The sequence below is a fragment of the Globicephala melas genome, chromosome 2 (genome assembly GCF_963455315.2).
Source record: "Globicephala melas chromosome 2, mGloMel1.2, whole genome shotgun sequence".
NCBI classification, from domain to species: Eukaryota; Metazoa; Chordata; class Mammalia; order Artiodactyla; family Delphinidae; genus Globicephala; species Globicephala melas.
The window spans coordinates 36,736,494-36,763,716 of NC_083315.2; the positions used below are offsets into that span (position 1 = coordinate 36,736,494).

The window sequence follows — 27,223 nt, forward strand, 5'->3', positions numbered from 1 at the left end:
TGTGGAGGTCAGAAGTCCAAAATCAGTCTCACTGGGCTAAAGTCAAGGTGTCAGCAGGGTGGGTTCCTTCTGAAAGCTGTAGGGAAGAATCCTTTTCCTTGTCCTTTTCAGCTCTAAAGGCCACCGGCATTCTTTAGTCTACCCCAGCACTTAGCAAGTATCCCATAGGAAAAATGAGCCTCGCATCTAGATTCTAGTCTATAATGGCAGCTTGAATGGCCTCAATAGTTTCTGTAAACTAAGCTCAATCTTCAGCCTATGCCCAGACTTCACAAATGACCCAAGGAAAAAATGACCAACAATCTCAGCTCACCTGGAATGAGCTCTTCCTTTTCTGCTCCCACTGCTCTCTGATGTCCTTTAAAATATGGTTTTTGTAATTTATCCTTCTTTTTCCCCAATTGTTGCAGCACAAATGAAGACCTACTGATACTGACTACATCCTACCCAGAAGCAGAAGTTCTTTATGGATAACATTGAATATTCTAGAAAGAACTTTGTAGTTAACACTGGATATCTCAGAAAGCTTCTTGCATCTTCTTAGCAAACACAACAAAAGACAGACTATGCATAACTTTAATTAAGATCTTTTCCCATCTACCTGGTCTCTTGACTCTGTTCTGTTTACTTTGCTCTTGAGTGGTTAGGAGTGTAAATATACTTATCTTACATACTTTGAAAATTTAATGTATTTGGTATAATAGAATTTGTTCTTACTAAGGCTTATAAAATACCATTGCAACCTCTCGTTTTTTGTATTTTTAAAATTATGTAGGACTTCCCTGGTGGCGCAGTGGTTAAGAATCTGCCTGCCAATGCAGGAGACATGGGTTCGTGTCCTGGTCCAGGAAGATCCCACATGCTGGGGAGCAACTAAGCCCGTGGGCCACAACTACTGAGCCCACTTGCCACAACTACTGAGCCCACGTGCCACAACTACTGAAGCCCATGCGCCTAGAGCCCGTTCTCTGCAACAAGAGAAGCCACTGCGATAAGAAGTCCAGTCCGTGCACTGCAATGAAGAGTAGCCCCCGCTCGCCGCAACTAGAGAAAGCCCGCACGCAGAAACAAAGACCCAATGTAGCCAAAAATAAATAAATATTTTAAAAATTATGTAATTAATACTATGAATAGTAACAATCCCAAATGTGCAAATGTAAAAAGATATAAAAGGATATATAGTGAAGTCATTCCCATGACTTCTTCCCCCATCCACCAGTTTCCATTCCCCAACAGGTATCCATGATTATTAGTTTCTTGCTTATCAGAAAAGTTCAAATGCATACACAAGCAGATACATATAAACACAATTTCCCCCTCCTTTTCTACATAAACAGTAGTATACTATGCCTACTATTTTGCAATTTTTTTTTTTTCAAACATGAAAGGGAATTTGTCAGCTCGTGTAACTGAAAAGTCCATGGCTGATAGCACGGCAGCATCCAGGGCCTCAGACAATCATATCACAACCCAGCTTCTTTCCCAGTCTTGCTGCACTCTCCTCTGTGGTGGCTTCACCCTCAGGCTAGCATCCACCCCTCTTCCACATGGTGCTTCCCTCCCAGTCCCAGCTTCAGGATGACATCCTGACAGTTCGATAACTCCACCAAATAAGGCACACCGGCCATGTTCCCAGTGAACCCTAGCGAAAGTCTTAGGGAGAGCTGCCATTGGACTAGCTGGAATCACAGACCCATCTGTGAACCAATCACTGAGGCCAGGATGGGAGGGTGATGCTGATTGGCCAGGCCCAAGTCACATGACCACCTCTGGATACCTAGGCTGAGAGAAGTCAGTCCGACAATGGCGTGAGTCACCTGGACCAGGAATTGGGAAGCAGGGTGGTTCTCCAAAGGGATATCAAGGTGCTATGAATGGAAGGTCCGTCGCAGCTGAAAGCAGCAGATGTCTACTGCAAAAGGTGCTCTTTTGTTGTTTTTGGTTTTTTGGCTCTTTCATGCCTGGAAGCTGCTGTTTTATGCCTAACACGTGTATAGCTGAGGCCGCACATGGCTCCCAGCACTGGCCAATTGGAAAATGCTGCAAGGTGAAGAGGGGCTGCTCTGTTTCCTTAGATTCTGTATTTGTCTATTTAATGTCTATTAACCACAGGGCCAAACTGACAGCCAAAGTTGTTTACATCTGCCCTGGGATCCTGCTTTCATGAACAGGTAAAGTTGTATAACAAATCCTCCAACTAATCCCGGATCCATTCCCACAACTACTTCCTTTATGTAATCCCACACACCATGTCACTATTTCCCCTTCCTTGAGTCAACCCAGGGCCAGTTACCAGGCATCTAGGGACAGCCCCTAAACCCCAAATTCTGCTGGAATTATTCAAACCAGGAGTTTATCAGGTAAACACTCAAAAAAAGTGGGGGAAATGGTCAGAGACAGGAGACAAAGAAAAACGTGACAAGTGGGACTTTATCCACCTAAAGATACAGCTGTTCAGCTGTTCTAAAAGATTTTGTTTAAGAGGGGAAAAAAGTAGGGGATGTTGAGAAGGGGACAGAGGAGGCTGCTGTCTAGAGGCACTGGGCCCTTTCCCTCCCTCTTTCCCCTTAAAGCAGAAACTAAAACCCACTGGCTTCAGGGAGCTAAAAGCCTAAAACAGAAGAAAAAAGGGTGAGCAGGGAATAGAGAAAAGAAAACAAAACCCTAGACAACAGGAGGAGAAAATTAAAGATTACTAAAATATTTTTGTATATATATATATATATATATATAAATAAATATTTTAACTAATACATAATAGATATATATGTATATATGATATCTAACTAAATTAAAACAGGTCTTTAATTTGACTCAATTGGAATTCGAAAATTTATATGTAAAAATGTATATATTAGAAGAATTTATCACAAAAAGATAAAAAAGGGTGCTGATTGGCTTTTGTGCCTCTGCAGCCTTGGTTCTAATTTAACTTTAGCATTTGCTAAAAGGTATCAACTGAGACAACTTTATAGACTTAATCAATACTGGGGCTCAAATTATAGTTATACCTGGGGATCCCACTAAATTTAAACATTGTACCCCCTATAATCTTAGAAAAGGAACTAAACATAAAATAGAGAAAAAAATAGCCTTTAACTACAGCCTTACCCAAGTTTCCCATAGTCATAATACCTATTGCTCTAAAAATGTCTCACGTTGGGCACACACACTCTAACACAATGAATACTGAATTAAAATTAAATCTTTGGCCATTACAAATTGGCTTGATACAATGGAACTCCACAGACCCCTTAGTTAAAATAGTTAATATGGCCCATTGTAAGTTAAAAGAGGGCCTTCAAGGATTAAAACTTATTATATAAAACCTAATTAATAAAGATGTGATTGTTCCCACTGCTTTTCCGTTTGATGGCCCAACTTTGCCTGTTTCTGCTGGGAAAAAATAAAGGATGCTGTACTAGTTAGCTTGGGTTGTCAAGACAAAATACCACAGACTGGGTGACTTAAACAACAGAAAATTATTTTCTCAAAATTCTAGAGGCTGGTGCCAATGCAGGGGACACGGGTTTGAGCCCTGGTCCAGGAAGATACCACATGCCGTGGAGCAACTAAGCCCGTGAGTTACAACTACTGAGCCCATGTGCCACAACTACTGAAACCTGCGTGCCTAGAGCCTGTGCTCCGCAACAAGAGAAGCCACCACAATGAGAAGCCCATGTACCATAAGAAAAGGTAGCCCCTGCTCGCCGCAGCTAGAGAAAGCCCACGCGCAGCAACAAAGACCCAACGCAGCCAAAAATAAATAAATTTTAAAAAAAAATTCTAGAGGCTGGGAAGTCAAGCGTTAAGGTGCTGGCTGACTCAATTTCTGGTGAGGCCTCTCTTTCTGGCTTGTAGATAGCAGCCTTCTTGCCATGGCTGCACATGGTAGACAGAGGAAGAGGTATTTCTCTCTTCCTTTTCTTCTAAATTCACCAGTCCTTTTGGATTAGGGGCCCACCCTTACGCCCTCATTTAACCTTAGTTACCTTCATAAAGGCCCTATCTCCAAGTACAGTCATATTGACGGTTGTGGCTTCAACATTGTAAATCTAGGGAGGACACAAACATTCAGTCCATAACAGGTGCCTCATGGTGGATTACTACAACATTAATGCTCTGTTCCCAGCTATTAGGGCCCCCATACCCAATATCTGATACTATTAAAATTACGGACTCTATCCAACTAGTAAATATTTTGCTCTTATAAATTTGGTTAAAAACATTCTCTTGCATGCCTGTTTCAACAGCCTTTCAGCTGCAGTTTGCCTTCACTTCTGAAAGGACACAAGATACCTTTTCCAGGCATGGGTACCTCAACAGTTTTGCCACCACATAGAATCTTTGCAACACGATCTTCACTGTGTTCACCTTTCTCCAGGAGCACAGGTATGGCATTATATTGATGACATCCTCCTCCAATGAGACTCATTTAACACACTCTTTACGGACATGTAAGTTCAACATTTTTTAGTCCTTTTTGCGTCCGGTGGCAGTGTATTTACAAATTTTACTTCCAAATCAGCAGACACTTCCATTAGTGCCCTCAGAAACTCCTTCACTATAGTCTTTGGCAACCTCTTCTCATGTCTCCTGGTGTCTCTACACCACTTTTTTTAAAAAAAATGGAGTATATTTGCTTTATGATGCTGTAAACTTTGCTGTGTTAGTTTCTACTGTACAGCAAAGTGAATCAGCTCTATGTATACATATATCACCTCTTTTTTGGATTTCCTTCCCATTTAGGTCACTACAGAGCAATGAGTAGAGTTCCTTGTGCTATACAGTAGGTTCTCATTAGTTATCTATTTTATACGTAGTTGTATATATATGTCAATGCCAGTCTCCCAATTCATCCCACCCCTGCCTCCTCCCTTGGTGTCCATATGTTTGTTCTCTACGTCTGTGTCTCTATTTCTGCTTTACAAATAGGTTCATCTGTATCTACACCACTTTTGATGGCCGTAAGTTGCCCAAGAGTTTGTGATTCAAGAAACTACCCGTCTTAGCCTCATGCTGTACACTATTAAAACAACAAATAGCAGGCTACATCCTGGACTCTCCTGGAACTAGAGGCTATCACAGACCCCCAAGACCGTGACCCTCTGTACGCAGCTACCCATTATGCTTTGGGTCATGGACACTGCATCCCACAAGCTCAGCACAGCTACAGAGTCCTCCCTAAGACAGGATGGAACCAAACATGGGCCCTCTGGCATATTCCACCTCCAGGGGGTTGGGGGTGGCTTCCCCTGTCTTCAGTCCCTTGCCAGATGCCATGGTGCTGAAGGAAGTCTCCCCACTCTGAGACCCCTTGGCTTCCTGAGAAGCCCATTGGCATTAACTGAGTGAACAGCAATGCTGTTTGTAGACGATGCGAATGGCACTGCTAACCATCATATGTGATGGAGCTTCATGGAATATTGCTGCTTTCCATCCCTTAACCTGGATGTCCCTGATGAAGGACGGGACCCAAAGGTCAACACAGTTGGCCAAACTTTAGGCAGTCATCTTCACACTAGATGCTCTGGCCAACAAATGGTCCCACCTTCACATTTATTATAAACTATTTGGCTCTTACGTAAAAACTGTCCCTTCCAAGGTAGAAGACTGGGAATCTCTTACCTCATAGATACCCAAAATATAAATCAAAATCACACATGTCTCTACTTATATTGAGGCCGCAATACAAGGCCTTGTCAGGACCCTCCTTATTCCCTTTGGGGTTACAGACGTTACTGGTAGTAACCAAGACACACATTTCACTTTTCAAAATACACAATGCTTGGCTCTTGGACAAGGCATTCAGTAGAACTGCATGTCCTTAATAGGACCTAAATAGCCAGTTTAACTGAGAGAACTAATGGTCTCTTAAAATAACTCCTTTTAAGATTCCAGCCCAGGAAATAAACCTCTAAATGTGTCTTTATGTTGCCCCTGGCCTTTAACCTATCTGCAAATTTTCAATCCTGTCTCCATTCCATAAGGGCTGGAGACCAGATCTAGGCTCATACTCCGCTGACACCCATTAACTATAGATTGTCCCATGGGCCAGGCAGCTGCCTGCCTGATATGGGACCCAGCTGAACCCAAACTTCCACCATAAACAAAGCTAAAAAAACAAGTGCAGCTGTACACTTTCTGTTGATTACAGAAAGTTGGGGCACTTTCATTCGTTTACAATCCACGGGCCAAATTCTCCAAGCTCCGTTGTTTCAACCAACCGTGGCAAATGCTAAGATCCACACTAACCTGAGTGGATGCCCACTTCAAAGGGATATCCCAAGTCCCATATCCCAGATGGCATTGCCCTGGCCCAGGAGTTCACCACTGGAGATGCCATCACCCCAACTCAAGACCTCACCTTTGGAAATGATTTGCCCTCCTGTGCCAGAGATGACTTCACCTGGACACTGAAACCTCCACCCCAGTGATGCCCATGGATGGCCTCTCCTAAGGTAAAAACTGGACACAGGGCAGTTTTGCTTTTCTTCCTTTGATATTAGATATTCTGTTTCTGAGCTTGCTGTCTGCTTAGCTTGTGACTCTTGGTATATCCCTTGTTCTCTGCCAAAACATACACCCCTAAACTCCCATGCCTAAAGGGAAATCTTGTGGAGATTATTACTATCTGTGCCATTCTAAAACTTATAGAGATTATTACTTTCCCCAGAAGGCACCTCCCCCATGTCAGTCAACCCGTTGACCCCTTGGGGAGAGGACCACTCACTCCCCAGTGCTGTGTCCTACTTGTGCTCTGCATCTCGAACATGACCTCTCCTTCCCCTTGGTTACACACAATACCACTAATCTTTACATATACTTTGCTAAATTATCAGCTCATACCCTCCCACAACATAACTGCCTGACCCAAGAAATACACCAAGACGTTATTGTCACTCATACTTTTAACATACTGTACAACTCCACCAAAATATTATTAGAGACTCCTGAAATTTCAGATCTATTTTCTTGCCTAATGCCATATAAATGGAAAACCAGTTTTTCCAGTCAATTATGGACTGACCTAGAAGCACTCCTTATACTTCTACCTGTGTTCCTTCTTTCTACTTTCATAATAAAATGTTTCCTGTATCGTTTAGGACATCCTATGCCTTACTCCATAAAAGTCTCCTTATAATCACCCCAAAGTTTCTTAAAGTGATGCCAGATAACCACAGAGCCAATTGTTTTGTGTTTTCTTAGATTCTGTATTTAGCCTTTTGACATCTGTTAACCACAGGGCCAAATTAATAACGAAGGTTGTTTACATCTCCCCTACAATCCTGCTTTTGTGAGCATGCAAGTCATATTACAAACTCTCCAACCAATCTCGAGTTCATATCCACAGCCACCTCCTTTATCTAATCCCACACAACATGTCAATATTTCCCCTGCCCTAAATCAACCCAAGGCCAGGTACCAGACATCTAGGAACAGTTCCTGTCCCCCACAGTTCAAAAGAATTATTTAAACTAGCCGATCCTAAGCTATTTTCCCCGCTATAGCTTGCCTTTCCTGCAGAAACCCCAGTAAAGGCTCTGACTTTGGCTTTCCCCTTGCTCCTTTCTGCCTCTTGACCAAACCTGATGCTTCCCCATGTGGCCACATGTGGTGTGCCTCCTCTTCTTGGGAAACATAAGTAATAAATTATTCTTTCAATGGCATCACTTCTCTCCGTGCTGTCACTCAATCACTTCCATAAATTAAAATTCTGCAGTTACAGTTGAGACAGGAGCTGCCACTGCTGAGTTCTCAGAACTGGAACACCAGGTTTGTGCACGTATGTGCATCTGTGTTTGTGCGTTAAAGTGTATGTGATATAAATTTTACCATTTTAACCATTTCTAAATGTACGGTTCAGTGGCATCAATTACATTTGCATTGTTATGCAACCATAATCACTATCCATCTCAAGAACTTTTTCATCACCCCAAACAGAAACACTACCTATTAAACAGTAACTCCTTATGACACCTCCTCACCCCCAAATCCTAGTAACCGTTATTCTGTGTTCTCTCTCTGAATTCTAGGTACCTCATGTAAGTAGAATCATAAAATATTTGTCTCTTTGTGACTGGCTTATTTCATTTAGCATAATGTCTTCGAAGTTAATTCATGTTGTGGCATATATTTCATTCCTTTTTAAGACCAAATAATATTCCATTGCATGTATATACCACATTTGTTTATCCACTCATCTGCACTTGGTTTCTTTCCACATTTTGACTATTGTGAATAATGCTGCTATGAGCTTTGGTGTACAAATATGATTCTCTACATAACAGCCAGAAAGAGCTTTCTGTTCAGTCCCTTCCCTCATAAAAACATATGGTAAATTAAACCACAATGAGATACCATAGAATATCTACAGATAGCTAAAATGGAAAAGACTGACAATTCCAAGTGTTGGCAGGGATGCAGAAAATAAAAAACTCATACAGTGTTGGTGGGAATGTAAAATGGTACAATCACTTTGAAAACAAGTCCATTTTTACCAGTTACCCTATGACCCAGAAATCCCATTCCTAGATACTTACCCAAGAAAAATTAATGCATATATTCACAAAAAGACCTATACAAAAACGTCCATTGCGGCCTTATAATAGGCAAAGGGAAAAAACGCAAATGCCCATCAGTAGATGAATGGATTAATAAACTGTGGTGTGTTTATACAATTGCATACACTTGTTAAAGAATAATTTTTAAAATCTAGTATAATCATGACTCACACAGATATAAAATGAATGTGTCAAAGGTTTTATTTAAGTCATTAATTAATGAGAGACCCAGAAAGATATTACAAAGTTCAGAGGAAAATTCAAAGTACCGCACGCACATGTATATTCAAATGAGGAATAACGAAATGCTTTACAAATAGATGCAAAACCTGGCAGAACTGATCAGACCCACAGTGCAATAATAAAATACATCTCCTTGAACACAATTTGCATTTCTATACACAAGAATAGGTCTTTTAAAAAACTAACAGAGTTATTCTTTACCTCAAAGACAATGAAAGGTATGGAGCCCTCATAGAATCAGATATTCCAGAAGGGTGTGCTAGACAGCACCTTGTTTTTCACTGGATACTCGGTAATGTTTTTTAGACCATTTCAAAGTTTTTCACAGTTTTCCTCTACATTACACAGTAATAAAAGAGAATGAACTACTGGTACACAAACAGATGAAGCACACAGATACTATGTTCAGGGTAAAAAAAAGGCAGACAGAAAAGAGTATATACTGTATGATACCAGCTTATGCTGGGGGCAGAGGTAGACTCCACAAAGGAAGCTCCACAAGAGAATCTTATGGGGTGCTGGAAATGGTATATAACTTGATTTGGGTGGTGGAGATATATATATGGCATATATATATATATATAAAATACATGTAAAATCATTGATTTTACTTAAGATTAGTACATAAGACTCTCCCTATCCCACTTGCCCCCAAATCCAACAATTGCCATGTACCTTCAGAGTGAAGTCCAAACTTGAGGTCTGTTGTCTGTTTCCTCTTGTGTACCATTTCTCTCTATTTCCCCTTTTCCTGACAGGTCTGTTGTCTGTTTCCTCTTGTGTACCATTTCTCTCTATTTCCCCTTTTCCTGACAGTTAGTCTTTCCAGTTTCATGGCCTTTGCCTTCAAATCATATCTGTTATTTATCTCGCAGGTATCAGGACACCTTCTGAAAGCCTTACCTTACTAAGTCTATCTAGTCTACCTCTACCCCCAGAGTAAGCTGGTATCATACAGTATATACTCTTTTTTGTCTGCCTTTTTTTACCCTGAACATAGTATCTGTGAGCTTCATCTGTTTGTGTACCAGTAGTTTTCTCTTTTATTACTGTGTAATGTAGAGGAAAACTGTGAAAAACTTTGAAATGGTCTAAAAAACATTACCGAGTATCCAGTGAAAAACAAGGTGCTGTCTAGCACACCCTTCTGGAATATCTGATTCTTTTGGGCTCCATACCTTTCATTGTGTGTGTGCAAATCTGCCATCCTAGGTGCCTCCATAACATGGGTCAGCATTCTTATAGCTTGTGTACCCTTTGAGTCTAAATGTTAGAGGCTTTATTCTTTTGGTAAATTATTCACACCTGGGCTTTGTCCCTATCCTGCTTCCTATGTGGCCTTTTTTGCTATTAAAAGTCTGCTTAACTTACTCTGCTTTTGCTTTTTCCTACAGAGTAATTTAACAGCGATGCGTTTTGATTGGCTGCACCGTTCGGTTTTGTTTTTGTAACATTTTTTTAAAAAGGCAGATATCACACACAAAACAGGGCAGAAGCAGATTTTAAGTTTTTCTTAGAAGAGAAATAAATGAAGGAAGAAAAGAAAGATCTGGCATCACAGGGCCCACAGTACCTCGTGGAAACAATCAGCTGGAACCTCACGTACTGCACGTCCCTAGAGGCATCTGAGTTTGATACCCCTTTCTCCGTCAATGACAATTTCCAGTTGCTCATTTAGAAGAGAACGGGTGGGGCAGAGAGCAGCGTTACCAGGAGGGTGGAGAGGACAGCCAAAGCCTCAGAGACAGACGGTCAGAACCAAAGAGATCGGGGTGTAGAGCCTTGGCCTGGTCTGTGGGAACTAGTAAATCTCAGGCTCGCTTAAACTCCGGGGTTTTCAAGACCGCCACGGTCCAATTCCAGGTACGTGCTTCACTTAAGTCTTTATCGACGCCACGTAACATACTTAAATCAAAGAACCCCACCAGCCCCGGAAGCCCTGGGTTCAACCGTAGTCATCTGACCTTGCATTCCAGGCTCTGATTGGGCTTTGAGAATACGTGCTCTTCCTTCTCAGACCCTTACGGGGACCCCGTGCCAGCAGCCCACGGGGGCGGGGAAAGGTGCCACGGAGCGACGGTATTGGTCGGCTTCTTCAGGACGCAGCCAATCGGAATTCGCCTACTTCCGGTGTGAAGTGAGCCGGCGCGCGGCGTCAGGGCGCGGCTGCGGCGCGGGCAGTTCGTATCGTGGTTCCGCCCGCTTCGAGACTGGGAGAGGTGAGTACCGGCGCGCGCTGACTTATGGGCCCGTCCGCCTGTCCCAGCCCCGCTACTGGCTATGCGGCCCGGGGCCGGAGAGGAAGGCCTCTCCGGTTCCTCCCGTTTCCCTCCCCCGTTCGGCTAGGCCCGCTGAGTCCTCTCGTCGGGCGAACAGCATGCAAGGAGAGCGCAGACGCACATAGATCCTCAGATGGGGAAACGGAAGCCTGGGGGCGGGGGCGAGCTTTGCCAGGCTGTCCCAGGACCTTGGTGGCAGAACCGGCCTAGCACCCAGTATGTTCTTGTTCGTGTACTCCAGTGCCTACTAAGATGCCTGGCACAGAACAGTCACTTACCAGATTTCTGGCACTACCCCCATTTCCCTCCCGAGGGATAACCAAAACTCTGTACTTTGTCTGTGGCTTTCTACAATCATGAGCCAGGCTGCATGTATTCTTAGTATCTACTGTGTGCCACGTGCCCGGCACCCCTTTACCTTATAGTTGTAGCTTCGCAATACCCCAGCAAAGGGAAATGGTTAAGGACACAGACTGTATCAGATTGCCTGAGTTCGGAAGCCGGCTCCTGCATGTACTAGCTATGTGACTATCCAACTGTTACTTAAAGTGCCTCAGTTTCCTTTTGTCATATGAGGGAAATGACCTACTCTACCTCCTGGAGATTTTGTTATTATTGAACGACTTAATATATGCAATAAGTGCTTCAAAGAGTACTTGACAACATAGTAAGGGTTCTATTATAACCACCCAGAGAACTGGATAAGATTGTCCTCATTTTATACATGGAGACTCTGAAGCACAAACAATTGTCTCTGTGATGAAAGGGCATTTGGTGATTAAATGCTAGAAATAGGATTTGAACCAAGAACTGCCTGACTCCAAAACATCTTGCACAACATGGGGATTTCACCCTTACCCCTCACCTGCCCTTAGGTTACTTGGCACTTTGGACACCTAGTGGCCTGAGATGGAGCAGGTACCTGACAGCTCCTGGTGCCACCAGCGTGGATAAATAGCACTCCTGTGCCCCTGTCAAGATGAACGGGCAGTAATGAGAGAGACTGTGTGAGCGACCAGAAATTGGAGAAGGCGGGAGATAGAGTATTCTGTGTGAGGAATAGTAAATAGTATTAAATTGAGCCAACGTTTAGTTAGCCAGGCTGCTGTCAGAAAGTAGCTTGTAGTCTAGTAGGAGAAATATGGTGCATGTATCTTTTTGAATTCGTGTTTTCATTTTTTCTGGTTATATACCCAGAAGTGCAATTTCTGGATCAAATGGTAATTAAATTGTCAATTTTTGAGGAACTTCCATATTGTTTTCCATAGTGGCTGCACCATTCCCATTAAGAGTGTACAAGGGTTCCCTTTTTTCCACTTCCTCTCCAACATTTGTTATTTGTTTTTTGGGTTTTTTTTTTTTTTTTGGCTGCACCCCACAGCTTGTGGGATCTTAGTTCCCCGACCAGGGATCAAACCTGTGCCCCCTGCAATGGAAGCGTGGAGTCCTAACCACTGGACCCCGCCCCCCAGGGAATTCCCCAGCATTTGTTATTTGTAGGCTTTTTGATGACAGCCATTCTGACAGATGTGAGGTGATATCTCATTCTTGTTTTGATTTGCATTTCTCTAATAATTAGCAGTGTTAAGCATCTTCTCATGTACCTGTTAGCCATCTGTATGTCTTCTTTGGAAAAATGTCTATTTAGATCTTCTGCACATTTTTTGATTGGGTTTTTTGTTTACCAGCACCACTTGTCGAAGAGACTGTCCTTTCTCAATTGTATATTCTTGCCTTCTTTATTGTAGATTAATTGACCATAGGTGTGTGGGTTTTATTTCTGGGCTCACTGTTCTGTTGCATTGATCTATGTGTCTGTTCTTGTGCCAGTACCATGCTGTTTTGATTACTGTAGCTTTGTAGTATAGTGTGACGCCTGGGAGGGCAGTACCTCCAGTTTTGTTCTTTTTTCTCAAGATTGCTTTGGCACTTTGGGGTCTTTCATGAGTCCATGTGAATTTCAGGAGTATTTGTTTCAATTCTGTGAAAAATGTTGTGGGATTGCATTACATCTGTATATTGCTTTGGGTTATATTCTGTATATATTCCTTTTAAGGGAAGGAAGGGTAGAAAAAGAGGTCCAGTGTAATTGTAGAATATTTGAGGGAGCTAAATGCCACAAGACCCTGTGGGTCTCCATTGCCTGTAGCATGATACATGAGGCCTTTGAGCAGTCTCCTCTAACCACCTGCTAGTCTGCCTCAGTCTTTGCATGAATAGTGTATAGACTACCCTTCACAACCTCCACCCTGTTTGGAAGGTTCCAATTGTCCTTCAAGATCCAATTCAGTGTTCTTTGGAAAACTGCTCTATGATTTTCCTGAGTTTTACCTTCATCTGGGAAGCCATAAGACTTTTAAGAAAAGACTTTATTATAGGACTTACCCATTTCATTGTAATTTTTTATTGACATGTCTGTTTCCTGCTAGTCTAGAAGCTCATTGAAGGAAGTAATTATTTCTTTTCTGTGTCCTCTAGTGCCTCCTACAATCCCTGGCACAGAGTGAAAATACAAGTCATAATCAACTAATGGAAGTTCTTGGTGTTATGACATATAGACTTTGTTCTCTAGAATGGCAGGGAACTATTGAGTTTACTTTGTCTAAAAAGTCCTATATCTTTTTTTTTTTTTTTTTTTTGCGGTATGCGGGCCTCTCACCGTTGTGGCCTCTCCCGTTGCGGAGCACAGGCTCCGGACGCACAGGCCCAGCGGCCATGGTTCACAGGCCCAGCCGCTCCGTGGCATGTGGGATCTTCCCAGACCGAGGCGCGAACCCGTGTCCCCTGCATCGGCAGGTGGACTCTCAACCACTGCGCCACCAGGGAAGCCCAAGTCCTATATCTTAATGAACCATATTCTCAATGTCAAGAAAAATATTGCAGTCATAATCCTGTCTTCCAAACACTTCAGCTATTTTTATTTTTTCATAAAATTTAAATTTTTAATTTTCTAAATTTTAACTATGCAAATTTATTACTGTAAGCCTAATATACTCATAATTTACTGAGTTTTTTTCAGTTTTAAATTATTCCATGTAGCTTCTCAGTCTCCATGGTAGTCATTTATCTTGTAAATTATCACATTATCCCACCCTCCTTCGTGGTTTAATAGGTGTGAAATGTTGCTTCATGCTATTAATTATTAGAAGAATTGAACATTTTTCCATGAGATTATTTTGTCTTTGTATATTCTGGTGAACTATGTGTTTATACTCCCTGATCATTTGTTCACAGGAACTTTATGTGTTTTTAATATTAATCCTTTATTTGTTATTTGTTGCTAATTTTCTTTTAAAAAAATTTCATATGTGAAAGTAGATACATTTTTCAAACTACATAGTGTGTGTGTATATATATATATAAATATAAAGAAAACTTATAAAGTTTAATTTTACATTAAAATTATATAAATGTAAAGAATAATTATAAAATTATAATTACATGTAACTGTCATCCAAATCAAGAAATCTGGGGTACTTACTAGTACCCCAGAAGTATGCTTCCCTCATCATAACCTCCTCCCTACACTAGAGGTAACTGTTTTCCTGTTTTGTGTAATAATAATTCTCTTGTCTTCCTAATTTACCCATATATGCAACCTGTAAGTAATGTAGTGCAGTTTTGCTTGGTTTTGAACTCTATAAACGGGATGGTAGTTTGTGTATTCTACTTTGTCTTTCTCATTTAGTTCAACATTACGTTTGTGAGATTCTTCCATATTGTAAATACAGGTTTTTAAAATTTTTAAATAATTTTATAATTGTTAATAAAAATTTATTTTGTTGCCATAGAATATTCCATTGTATGATTGTGCCACAGTTTATCCATCCTGCTTTTGATGACATTTAGGTTGGTTTCAGTTTTGAACTATTAATGTTGCTGTGAATGTTCTTGTTCATATTCCCTGCTGCACATGTTCGTAAGTTTGTATATAACTAAGAGTAGAACTATTGGGTCTAAGGATATGTATAGGTTTTACTTTTCGATCTAATGCCAAATTGTCTTCAAAAGTGGTTGCACTCCTACCAGTGTTTGTTTGTTTATTTATTTTATTTAATTTTTATTTTTTGGCTGCGTTGGGTCTTCATTGCTGCATGGGCTTTCTAGTTGAAGTGAGCAGCGGCTCCTCTTCATTGAGGTGCACGGGCTTCTCATTGCGGTGGCTTCTCTTGTTGCGGAGCACGGGCTCTAGGCACACGGGCTCAGTATTTGCGGCAAGTGGGACCTAGAACACGCAGGCTTCAGTAGTTGCAGCGCGTGGGCTCAGTAGTTGTGGCGCACGGGCTCTAGGGTGCACAGGCTTCAGTAGTTGTGGCACGTGGGCTCAGTAATTGCGGCTCGTGGGCTCTAGAGTGCAGGCTCAGTAGTTGTGGCACACGGGCTTAGTTGCTCCGCGACATGTGGGATCTTCCCAGATCAGGGATCGAACCCGTGTCCCCTGCATTGACAGGTGGATTCTTAACAACTGCGCCACCACGGAAGTCCCTTACCAGTGTTATTAGACTTTCCATTGCTCCACATCCTTTCTAATATTTGATATTGTGTATTTAATTTTTGTCTATCAGGTAGGTGTATGTATTTTCTTATGGTTTTAATTCCCTGGATTATTAATGAAGTTGAGCACCTTGTATTTATGGACTGTTTCCTCTTTTTAAAAGTGTCTCTTCAAATTTTCTGTCTTTTCCATGGAGTTGTCTATCTTTTTCTTATTTTGTAGGAGTTATTTTTTCATTCCACATAGTGGTTATTTATTTGTTAGTTATATATATTGCAAATATCTTCTACTCTGTGTCTTTTAAAAGTGGATTTAATATAATTTTAGTCAACAATTTTTAAACACTTTTATTGTAAAATATTTTTTAACTTTTTATTTTATATTGGAATATAGTTGATTAACAATGTCGTGATGGTTTCAGGTGTATGCCAAAGTGATTCAGTTATACATATACGTGTATCTGTTCTTTTACAAATTCTTTTCCCATTTAGGTTGTTACATAATACTGAGCAGAGTTACCTGTGTTATACACTAGGTCCTTGTTGGTTATCCATTTTAAATATAGCAGTGTGTACATGTCAATCCCAAACTCCCTAGCTATCCCTTCCCCCCACCCTGTTGTGAAATATTATATATTTCATAGAGAAAAGTGCAGAAAACATCTATATAAGCTGTGCAGGAATGGGTTAACATAGTAGGCCTGGGAACTTGGGTTTTGAAACCTTTCCTAAGCTGATAAGGTTCTTTTGCCCACCTGTGGCACTAACACTTGCTTTCATTCTGAGAATCTGAAATTTTGGTGTTAAAGCGTTCCTATGTGACCAGCCCTGGATAAAAACCCTAGACAATGCATCTCTGGTGTGTTTCCTAGGGCAAAAACATTGTGCACGTGTAGCTGCAGTTTTCTTGAGAGAGAATGTGCTCTCTGGGAGGTAGAGAGCATATAGAAGCCAGCACATGGATTCCTACAGACTGATGTGTCTTTTCCTCTTGTTGCTCTGTTGGTGTGTCCTTACTGTCTGTTACGGTAATAAAACTTAGCTGTGAGTTAGGACGGTATGCCTGCGGTCGTTCATCACTGAACATGAGGGAGTGGTCTTTGGGGACCGTGGAAACAGCAGTTTAATGACATGTATCAAAGCAAACACCTCTGTACCTATGTCCCAGGTAAGAAATAGAACATTGCTAACACCCTCAGAAGCCTTCTGTCTATTAACACATATATGTGGAATCTGAATAAATTGGTATAGACGATCTTATTTACAAAGTAGAAATAGAGACACAGATGTAAACAAACGTATGGATACCAAGGGGAAAGGGGGGGTGGAATGAATTGGGAGATTGGGATTGACATATATACACTATTGATACTATGTATAAAATAGATAACTAATGAGAACCTACTGTATAGCACAGGGAACTCTACTCAGTGCTCTGTGGTGACCTAAATGGGAAGGAAATCCAAAAAAGAGGGGATAAATGTATATGTATAGCTGATTCACTTTGCTGTACAGTAGAAACTAATACAACATTGTAAAGCAACTATACTTCAATAAAACTAAAAAAAAAAAACAGGAAGCCTCCTGTCTGCCCCTGTCTTATCCTCTACCCCAAAGATAACTATTATCCTGACTTTTGTGCTAATCAATACATTGCTTTTCTTTATATTCAGGTGTCTCAAGTCTTAGTGCTGTTTTAGCTAGTTGGCACATGAAAGATTCTCAATTAAAATGCAGTTCAGTTTTTCTAATCTTTTTCTTTTTTGTTAGTGCTGTTTGTATCTTGTTTGAGAAATCTCTTGGAGGTTATAAAACTATTCTTCTGTATTATTTTCCAGAAACTTTATTGTTTTGCCCTTTACATTTAGATCTGCAGTTCACTTGAAAATGATTGATGTGTATGGAGTGAAGTAGGATTTAAATTTCATTTCTTCCCACGTAGATATCCGATGTTCTAGCACGATTTACTGAAAAGACTCCTTCCATAGTGTTCTGCTATGCTACTTTTGTCATAAATTAAGTGTCTTTATATTGCCTTGCTTGTGGGTTCTTTATTCTCTTCCACTGGTGTTTGCCTATCCTAGCATCAATATCTCACTGTTTTTAAAGAAGTTTTTTAATAAGTCTTTATATGTCTGCCAGAGCAAGTCTTCTCATCCTATAGGTATTCAAGAGTATCTTGGCTATTTTTGGAATTTTGCATCTCCATATAAATTTTACACTCAGCTATTAAGTTCCTCCAGGGGAAAAAATAGAATTTTGATTAGAATTGCATGAAGTTATAGATGAATTTGGAGAGAATTGGCATCTTGACAGTATTGTTGGCTTCCAGTCATGATTATGGTACAAATATTTGTTTGATTACTCCTTAATTTCTCTTAATAATTATTTATAATTTTCTGAATAGAATCATAGACATAGTTTGGTAGATTTGTTTTTTTGATATTTAAATTTTTATGCCATTGTGAATGGTAAGTTTTCTGAAATTTCATTGTCTAATGGTTTATTGGTGGTACATAAAAATAGAATTAACTTTTGTATATTGACCTCATATCAGCAGTCTACCTAAACTCACTGCATTAGTTTTCTGCTGTAACAGATTACTACAAATTCAGTGGCTTAAATCAACACAGATTTATTATCTTACGGTGCTGTAGTTCTGAAGTTGAATGAGTCTCATTGGGCTAAAAATCAAGGTGTTGGCAAGGCTGTGTTCCTTTCTGGAAGCTCTAGGGAAGAATCTGCTTCCTTGCCCTTTACAGCTTCTTGAGGCTTTCCTCCTCCATTAATCTGAAGATTCTTTTAGTTGTTCTATATACACGGTTGTATCATTTGTGAACGTTAAGGTTCTTGCTTCTTTCCAGTTTATTTACTGTTCTTGCTTTATTGCTCTGGCTTAAATTTCCAGTGCACATCATATGGAAATGGTGAGAGTGGGCATCCTTGTACTGTTCCTGATCTAAAAGGAAAAGCTTTCTAAATATCACCTTTTTGGAGGTTTGTTTATTTTTAAATTATATATCCCCTCTGTAGGGTTAAGGAAGTTCCCTTTTACTCCTTGCTTGATAAGAGTTTTCATAATGAATGGATTTCATTGTGAATGGATATTTGATTTTATTGTATGCTTATTCTGCAGCTCTTGGGAAAAGTCATACGATTTTTCTTCTTTAATAATTTGGTAAACTATATTAATTGATTTTTTTAATGTTGCCAATCATACATTCCTGAGACAATACAACTTGGTCATAGTATATTTTATACATGACTAGATTTGGTTTGCTAACATATTGTTTGGGATTTTTTGCAGCTACATTTATGCATAAGAATTAGCCCGTAATTTTTCACGTTGAACTGCCCTTGCAGAATTCTGTACCAAAATTATGATAGCCTCATAGAGTGAGTTGCGAGGTTCAGTCTTTCTGTACTTTGGAATCGTTCATAAAACTGGAATTTTAAATAAATTTTTCATTTAAAAATTGGAATATTGTCATAAATGCTCGGAAGAATTCACCAGCTCTCAGGTGTTGATGCTGTCTTTAAGGGTAGATTTTTAGCCACAGATATTTCTTTAAAATGGCTATAGGCTATTAGGCTTTCTGTTTCTTTTTGAGTGAGTTTTGATAAGTAAGTTTGTGAAGAAATTTGTCCCTTTCATCTAAATTTTAAATTTTATTGGCCCAAAGTTGTTCATAACAACCTATTACTGTATTTTAATATCTATATTATATGTGGTTGAGTTTCTTCTTTTAGTCCCGATATTGGTTTATTTATGCCTTTTCTCTTCTTTTTGATGTCTTTTAAATTAATGAATTAATTAATTTTTGGCTGCGTTGGGTCTTCATTGCTCCGTGTGGGCTTTCTCTAGTTGTGGCGAGTGGGGCCTACTCTTCTTTGCAGTGTGTGGGCTTCTCATTGTGGTGGCTTCTCTTGTTGCGGAGCACGGGCTCTAGGCATGCGGGCTTCAGTAGTTGTGGCATATGGGCTCAGTAGTTGTGGCTCGCCGGGCTCTAGAGCACAGGTTCAGTAGTTGTGGCACATGAGCTTAGTTGCTCTGCGGCATGTGGGATCTACCCGGACCAGGGATCGAACCTATGTCCCCTTCGGCAGGCAGATTCTTAACCACTGCGCCACCAGGGAAGCCCCTTCGATAAGTCTTTTCATAGAACAAACTTGGTTTAGTGGTTCTCTCTATTTTATGTTTATTATTTTAGTTCTTATCTTTATAATTTTCTTCTTTGTATTCTCATTGGGCTTATTTTGTTTTTTCATTTTCACAAATGAAAGAGATACGAGATAGATGCCTACTGCTCATTAATTTTCATTTGTCCTTTCTAACAATTAAGGCTGTACGTTTCCCTGTAATTACTTCTTTAGTTGCATATCACAAGTTTTTTTATATGTAGACTTTCATTATTATCCAGTTCAAAAATATATTCTAATGCCCACTCTGTTATCTTATTTGATCCATGGTTTTTTTTAGTAAGTATATTTCTTTATTTCCAAACATGAGGATTTTCTGGATCCACCTCTCTCCTTCTTTCTCTCTCTCTCTTTTTTTTTTTCTTTGAAAAATTAAAACCCTGTGGCAAAGTAGCAGGGTTAGTCCAGTAATAATATGTCTTCTCAAATGTGCATTTTGCATTCTAAAAATAGTTCACATTATCAACCTTAAAAATAAAATAGCCAGTTATTTTACTAGCAAAATGAGCTTATTCAGTAATGGCAGAGGAATTGCCATTTAGGACATGAAAACTATAGCAAACCACGGGTAGGTCTGGAGAACAAAGGAGAGCAACCTTACTTTATATAGAAAAAGGAGAAGTTGCGAAGGGCTGCTCCAAACCACAGTCCGTTGGAGGAATGTGAACGTTCAGAGTGTCTGAGTTGTTGGAGTTCTCACTGACTGAACTGTTGCTCAACAAGGAGAGAATTGGGTAATAAAGTAAGCTTCCGCCCAGGAACGTGAAGTAAGTTGTGAAGGAAGGTACATGTGTGGAGAGCTCCCCCTTTAAGACTTCACAACTCCATTTTAAATGAGGTTTCCCTTTATTAATTTTTACAATATGTTAGGTCAGAAAGAAAACATTAGTATTTTCCAAAAGTAGAAAGATTATGAACAGTCCTTATCATTGTACAACAAAACTAGAAATTTAAAATGAAATTTTTAAAAAAAGGAAAAGCCCCTTCCATCTGGAAGATTAAAAATCTTCTATTAAAGAACTATTGGATACAAGGGACATACAAACTGAAATAAAGGATTCCTGAAAATTAACGAAATGAAAACACAACAAATCAGATTTTATAAGACATATAAAGCAGTGGTGAAGGGGGGAAATTTATAGCTTTAAAGGCATTATAAATGAAGGACGGAAAATAAATGAACTAAATTCCAAACTTGGAAAGTTAGAAAAAGAGCAAAAAGTAAACCAAACAAAAGCACAAGAGGCTAAAAAATAATAAAGATAGAAACAGAAATTAATGAGATAGAGAACGGAAGAACATGTGATTAATCAAAATCTTGTATCTTGAAAAATTTAACAAGCCAGCAAACTAATAGCTAACTTAAGAAAATAGGAGGAAATCGCAAATGCAAAATAACGAATGACAAGTGGGGGAAAACCCACTAATATAGAAGAAATTTTTTAAAATATGAGATTAACTTGCATACCTCTAAACATATTTGAATATTTATATGAAATGGATAATTATTTAGGGAAATACAATTTAACAAAATGGATCCCTGTAAAGATTACAAGTTAAATACCTCAATTTCCATAGAATAAACAAAGTTTTGAAAGAACCATCCCAATGAAAACAAAAAAACACTAGGTCCAAATGGTTTCATAGGGAAATTCTACCAAACTTCAAGAGTCTAGATAATCACAATGCTAATAAATTGTTTCAGATGAAGGAAGGAAAACTTTGAAATTCTTTTTTTTTTTAATTAGATACTTCATATTATAGTCACTGATTTAGTCATCTATCTCTAGTTGTTGTCAAGGGGCTGAAAGGAAGTAAAATTTCCAAAACACTTTTCAGTCTTCTAGATGCTCTTTGAGTTTACTTTTTCTGAAGCAGCTTTATTGAACTACAATAAACTGCACATATTTAAGTTATGATTTGATCAGTTTTGATATATAGGAGATACCATCACCACAATCAGATCAATGAATATTCATCTCTCCCAAAAGTTTCTTCATGCCCCTGTGTAACGCCTCACTCTTGCTCCCTTTCCCCAGTCCAGAATCTGTAAATAGCCCCTACAGTTCTTTAAAACGAACAAATAACAAATAACCCAATGAAAAAGGAGGCAAAGGATTTGAATAGACGTTTCTCCAAAGAAGATACACAAATGACCAACAAACAGTTGAAAAGATGCTTAGCATCACTAATCGTCAGAGAAATGCAAATCAAAAACACAATGAGATATCGCGTCACACTCAGGATAGCTACTATCAAAAAACCCCAGAAACGACTTCTGTGGTGGTGCAGTGGTTAATAATCCACCTGGCAATGCAGGGGACCTGGGTTCGAGCCCTGGTCTGGGAAGATCCCACATGCTGCGGAGCAGCTAAGCCCGTGCGACACAACTACTGAGCCTGCGCTCTAGAGCCCGCAAGCCACAACTACTGAAGCCTGCGAGCCTAGAGTCCTTGCACTGCAACAAGAGAAGCCACTGCAAAGAGCAGCCCCCACTCACCGCAACTAGAGAAAGCCCACACGCAGCAACGAAGACCCAAAGCAGCCATAAATAAATATATATATATATTTAAAAAAACAAACCAGAAAATAACAACTGTTGGTAAGGATGTAGAGAAATGAGGATTATGGAGAAATTGGAACTCGTGCACACTGTTGGTGGGAATGTAAAATGGTGCAGCTGCTGTGGAAAATAGTATGGCAGTTCCTCAAAAAATTAAAAATAGAATTACTGTATGATCCAGGAATTCCAGTTCTGGGTGCATACCCAAAAGAATTGAAATCAGGGTTTCAAAGAGATGTTTGTACACCTGTGTTTATTTCAGCATTATTCACAATAGCCAAAGGGTGGGAGCAACTCAAATGCCCATCGACAGATGAATGGATAAACAAAATATGGTATGTACATACAACTGAATATTATTCAGGCTTTAAGGAAGGAAATTCTGACACATGCTTCAACACGAATAAACCTTGAAGACATTATGCTAAGTGAAATAAGCCAGTCACAAAGAAACCATACTGTATGATTCTACTCAAGTAGTCAAATTCATAGAAACAGAAAGTAGAATGGTGATTGTCAGAGGCTGGGGGAAAGGGGAAATGGGAAGTTGTTGTTTAATGGGCACACAGTTTCAGTTGTGCAAAGCAGAAAAGTTCTGGAGATTGGTTGCACAGCAATGTGGATATACTTTACATCACTGAACTGTACACTTAAAAACGATTAAGATGGTAAATTTTTAATGTTAGGTATGTTTTAGCACAATTAAAAATAAAAAAGGACAAAGGAGCCAGCTTGAAGGAATTCTATTCCCACTGCCCATATATGAAACAATTTGAGCATCAGCATAAATAATGACAGTATGGATTACAACCCACTGAATAAATTAAGAATCTTTACTGATAGAAAACAAGTAGGGAAGAAGGGGAAGTTCTTTATAGTGGAATGCCAATTACTAAATGATGATGCCAGCTACTAAAGAATGACTGGGGTTAGAAAGACCATCATTATATAATCATATTATTTCTTCAGGTATGAATCTCCAGTGGGTATGAAAACAGTTTTTTTCTAGTTAACTTTTTTATTATTGATTTCTAGCTAATTTACGTTTGGTTGGAAACATGCCATTATGATGTCAGTCCTTTGAAGTTTGTTGAGACATGCCTTATGACCCAGTACATGGTCAGCTTTTGTAAATGTCTGTTCTTGAAAAGAATGTGTACATTTTGCTGTTGTCAAATTTGTGTTATTCAAATCTCTGGGTTGTTACTGATTGTTTAGTTACTTGTTCTATCGATTACCGAGAGAGCTAATTTTATACTATAATTACAATCTTTTTTCTGTTTCTTCTTGTCATTCTATCAGTTTTACTTCATGTATATTTTTTCCATCTTCTTTTAACCTTGCTATACACTTAGTGTTTTAGATGTGTCTCTAATAAACAGCAAATACAGTAGTTAGATATCATTTTTAAAATTCGATTGTAATCTTTTAATCAAGGCAATTAGTCTGTTTACATTTATTATAATTCATAAATTTTTGGATTAAAATCTACTACCTTATTTTTTTCTTTGTATTATATTTTTCCTTTCTTCCCCTTTTATGTAGCTTTCTTACAGGTGAAGTGTTTTTTAAAAAAATCATTTCCCCTTGTAGATTTTAAGTTACATGCTCTGTTTTTGTTCTTTAGTAGTTACTCTAGAAAGTACAACATGCATATTTATCCTCTCCAAGTCTAAAGCTTATCAACACCTTACACTCCCAGGCAATACAAAGGCCTTGGAACACATTCACTCTCTTTACCTCCCTCCTCACTTATGGGTCATTATTGTTGGGTATTTTAACTATTTTTTTTTAACCCCAGAGGACATCATTGTTGTTGTTTTGCACAGGCAAGGTTTCCATAAATTTAACCTAATATTTACCACTTTCTTTGTCCTTCAGTCCAGCTATCATCTGAGAACTTCCACCCAGGCTCACTTTTCTACTACCTCAAAGTACATCCTTTAGAATTTCATCTAATGAGAGTCCGCTGGTGACAAACTATTGGTTTTTGATGATCTGAAAATGTCTTTATTTTGCCTTGATTTTTTTTAATAACAACTCTTTTGAGATATAACTCACACACCATAAAATTCACCCATTTTAGATGTATAATTCAGAGGCTTTTAGTATATTCATAAGCTTGTGCAGCAGTTGTCACACTCAATTTTAGAACAGCTTTGTCAGCCTGAAGAGAAACCCCACACCCCTAGCCATTAACCCCCAATCTAACCAGCAACCACCCCCGCCCCCCGCACCGCCGGCCGGCAGTCACTAATTACTCTACAGGTTTGCTCATTCTGGACATGTCATATAAATGGGATCATACTATATGTGGTTCCTTATGACTGGCTTTTTTTTTTTTTTTTTTTTTTTTTTTTGCGATACGCGGGCCTCTCGCTGCTGTGGCCTCTCCCGTTGCGGAGCACAGGCTCCAGACACGCAGGCTCAGCGGCCATGGCTCACGGGCCCAGCCGCTCCACAGCATGCAGGATCTTCCCAAACCGGGGCACGAACCCATGTCCCCTGCATCGTCAAGCGGACTCTCAACTACTGCGCCACCAGGAAAGCCCTGGCTTTTTTCTCTTACCATAATATTTCAAGGTTCATCATTATTGTAGCACTTATCAGTATGCTTTGGTCATTCCTTGTATGATCAAATAATATTCCATATGGATATACACATTTCCTTTATCCATTCATTCATCAGTTGATGGACTTTGGGTTGTTTCTAGTTTTTGGCTATTATGAATAATGCCTTTGTGAACATTCAGATACAAGTATTTGTTGGAATACCTGTTTTCAGTTTTTTGTTTTTTGTTTTTGTGGTACGCGGGCCTCTCACTGTTGTGGCCTCTCCAATTGCAGAGCATAAGCTGCGGACGCGCAGGCTCAGCGGCCATGACTCATGGGCCCAGCCGCTCCGCGGCATGTGGGATCTTCCCAGACCGGGGCACGAACCCATGTCCTCTGCATCGGCAGGCGGAGTCTCAACCACTGCGCCACCAGGGAAGCCCTGTTTTCAGTTTTTTTGAGTATATATCTAGGAGTAGAATTGCTGGATCGTATGGTAACTCTGTGTTTAACTTTTTGAGGAACTGCCAGACTGATTTCCAAAGCAGCTGCACCATTTTACATTCCCAGCAGCAATGGATAAGGGTTCCAAGTTCTCCACATCCTCACCAACACTTTATCTGTTGCTTTTATTATAGCCAGTTTTAAAAATAAAAGGTTTATTGGGATATAATTTATATACCATAAAATTCACCCTTATGCAATTCAGTCTCAATTGTTGAAGGATATTTTTGCTGGGGGAAAAGTTCTAGGTTACTCGCAGCAGACTGAAGATATTCCACTGTCGTCGTTGTCTTTTTTTTTTTTTAATTGAAGTATAGGTCATTTACAATGTTGTGTTATATTCCACTGTCTTATGATTTCCAATTTTGCTGAGGAGAAATCAGTTATCTGTCCAAATATTGCACAATGAGGGGAAATCCCTGGAAGTCCAGTGGTTAGAACTCGATGTTTACTTTCTTTTTTTTTTTTTTGGCTGTGCTTCATGGCATGTGGAGTCTTAGTTCTTCAACCAGGGGTAGAACCCGCACCCCCCTGCATTGGAAGCATGGAGTTTTAACCACTGGACCACCAGGGACGTCCCAGGACTTAGTGCTTTCAGTGCCAGGGCCCAGGTTCAATCTCTGGTTGAGGAACTAAGATCCAACAAGCTGCTTGTTACAACCAAAAAGAACCCCAAATTTTGCACAATGATGTATTTTGGTGTGGATTTATTTTTCTCTGTCCTGTTCAGAATTTGTTTGCTTTCTTTCTTTTTTTAAAAAATTAATTAATTTATTTATTTTTGGCTGTGTTGGGTCTTCGTTGCTGCGTGCGGGCTTTCTCTAGTTGCAGCGAGTGAAGTTGTGGTGCATGGGCTTAGTTGCTCCGTGACATGTGGGATCTTCCCGGACCAGGGCTCAAACCTATGTCCCTTGCATTGGCAGGTGGATTCTTAACCACTGCACCACCAGGGAAATCGCTGTTTGCTTTCTTGAATCTGAGGATTTGTGTCTTTCATTTTGGAAATATCCCAGCTATTATCTTTTAAAATATTCTGCCCCAGTTTCTCCTCTTTTTCTGGAACTAGATTTCTAGCTAGATTTATGTTAGACTTTCTTACTCTATCTCCCATGTCTTTTAACTTCTCATATTTTCCATCTCTTTCTTTAGTTTTCCATGTATGCATCTATTAAGTCAGAAACTGTGGGAATCTTAAAATTTACCCTACTTTTAAGCTAACAAGTCAGCCTCTAACAGTTATTTATATGCGCGCGTGCACACACACAGACATGCACATAAATGTTTACACATGTGCTGACGAGACACAAGACCCCTGGGTCAGAGATACAGATGGTTTATTGCAGCAATACCTTGCATCCATTCCCTACACCCTAATTCCCACAGGGTGGTGTGATAAGGGCTAGATGATACCTTATATACAGTTGAGTGCATCACAGGAAAGAAACCCCAAAATTCAGAAACTCTGAACACTCGAGGGTTTCCGGCACATCTGCACAAACTCCCTTCCAGAGAGAGCACTTTTTACCTTAGAATGTAGGCAAATCTCCCCTGGATGAGAGGGGAAGGAGCCTTGAGGATTATTATCTTGAATGTAGAGAAATGTCTCCAGGGAGAGAAAAGAAAGGGCTTTATCTTTACTACTGTGAGATGTCTCTGGGGGAAGTGTGACTCCAAATGTCACCAGAGGAATACAGCAGCCAAGACCATCTGCTACTTCACATGTCCTTTGCTCAGAAGGCTTGGACCATGTAAGAATGTGAGAAATCCATGGAGCCAGATCCTGGATACTTTCTTCTGGTTTTCCCCCCACTTTACTAATGATC

At 39.8% G+C, this 27,223-nt stretch overlaps 1 protein-coding gene and 1 long non-coding RNA gene across 3 annotated transcripts in view; one reads left to right on the forward strand and one right to left on the reverse strand.

The window, feature by feature from the left end:
• The window catches only part of LOC138842550 (uncharacterized), a 38,186-nt gene extending 27,263 nt beyond the window's left edge, over positions 1 to 10,923 (reverse strand). Inside the window, exon 1 of the long non-coding RNA XR_011377230.1 lies at positions 10,381 to 10,923. This is a non-coding gene — a long non-coding RNA (uncharacterized lncRNA). The remainder of the gene's footprint in view (positions 1 to 10,380) is intronic.
• The window catches only part of BLM (BLM RecQ like helicase), an 86,871-nt gene continuing 69,576 nt past the window's right edge, over positions 9,929 to 27,223 (forward strand). Inside the window, exons 1-2 of one of the 2 annotated variants that reach the window (XM_060293815.2) lie at positions 9,929 to 10,670; positions 10,784 to 11,026. The gene's annotated coding sequence lies outside the window, so the exon portion shown is untranslated. The remainder of the gene's footprint in view (positions 10,671 to 10,783; positions 11,027 to 27,223) is intronic. The other variant, XM_030878569.3, reaches the window with a different exon arrangement.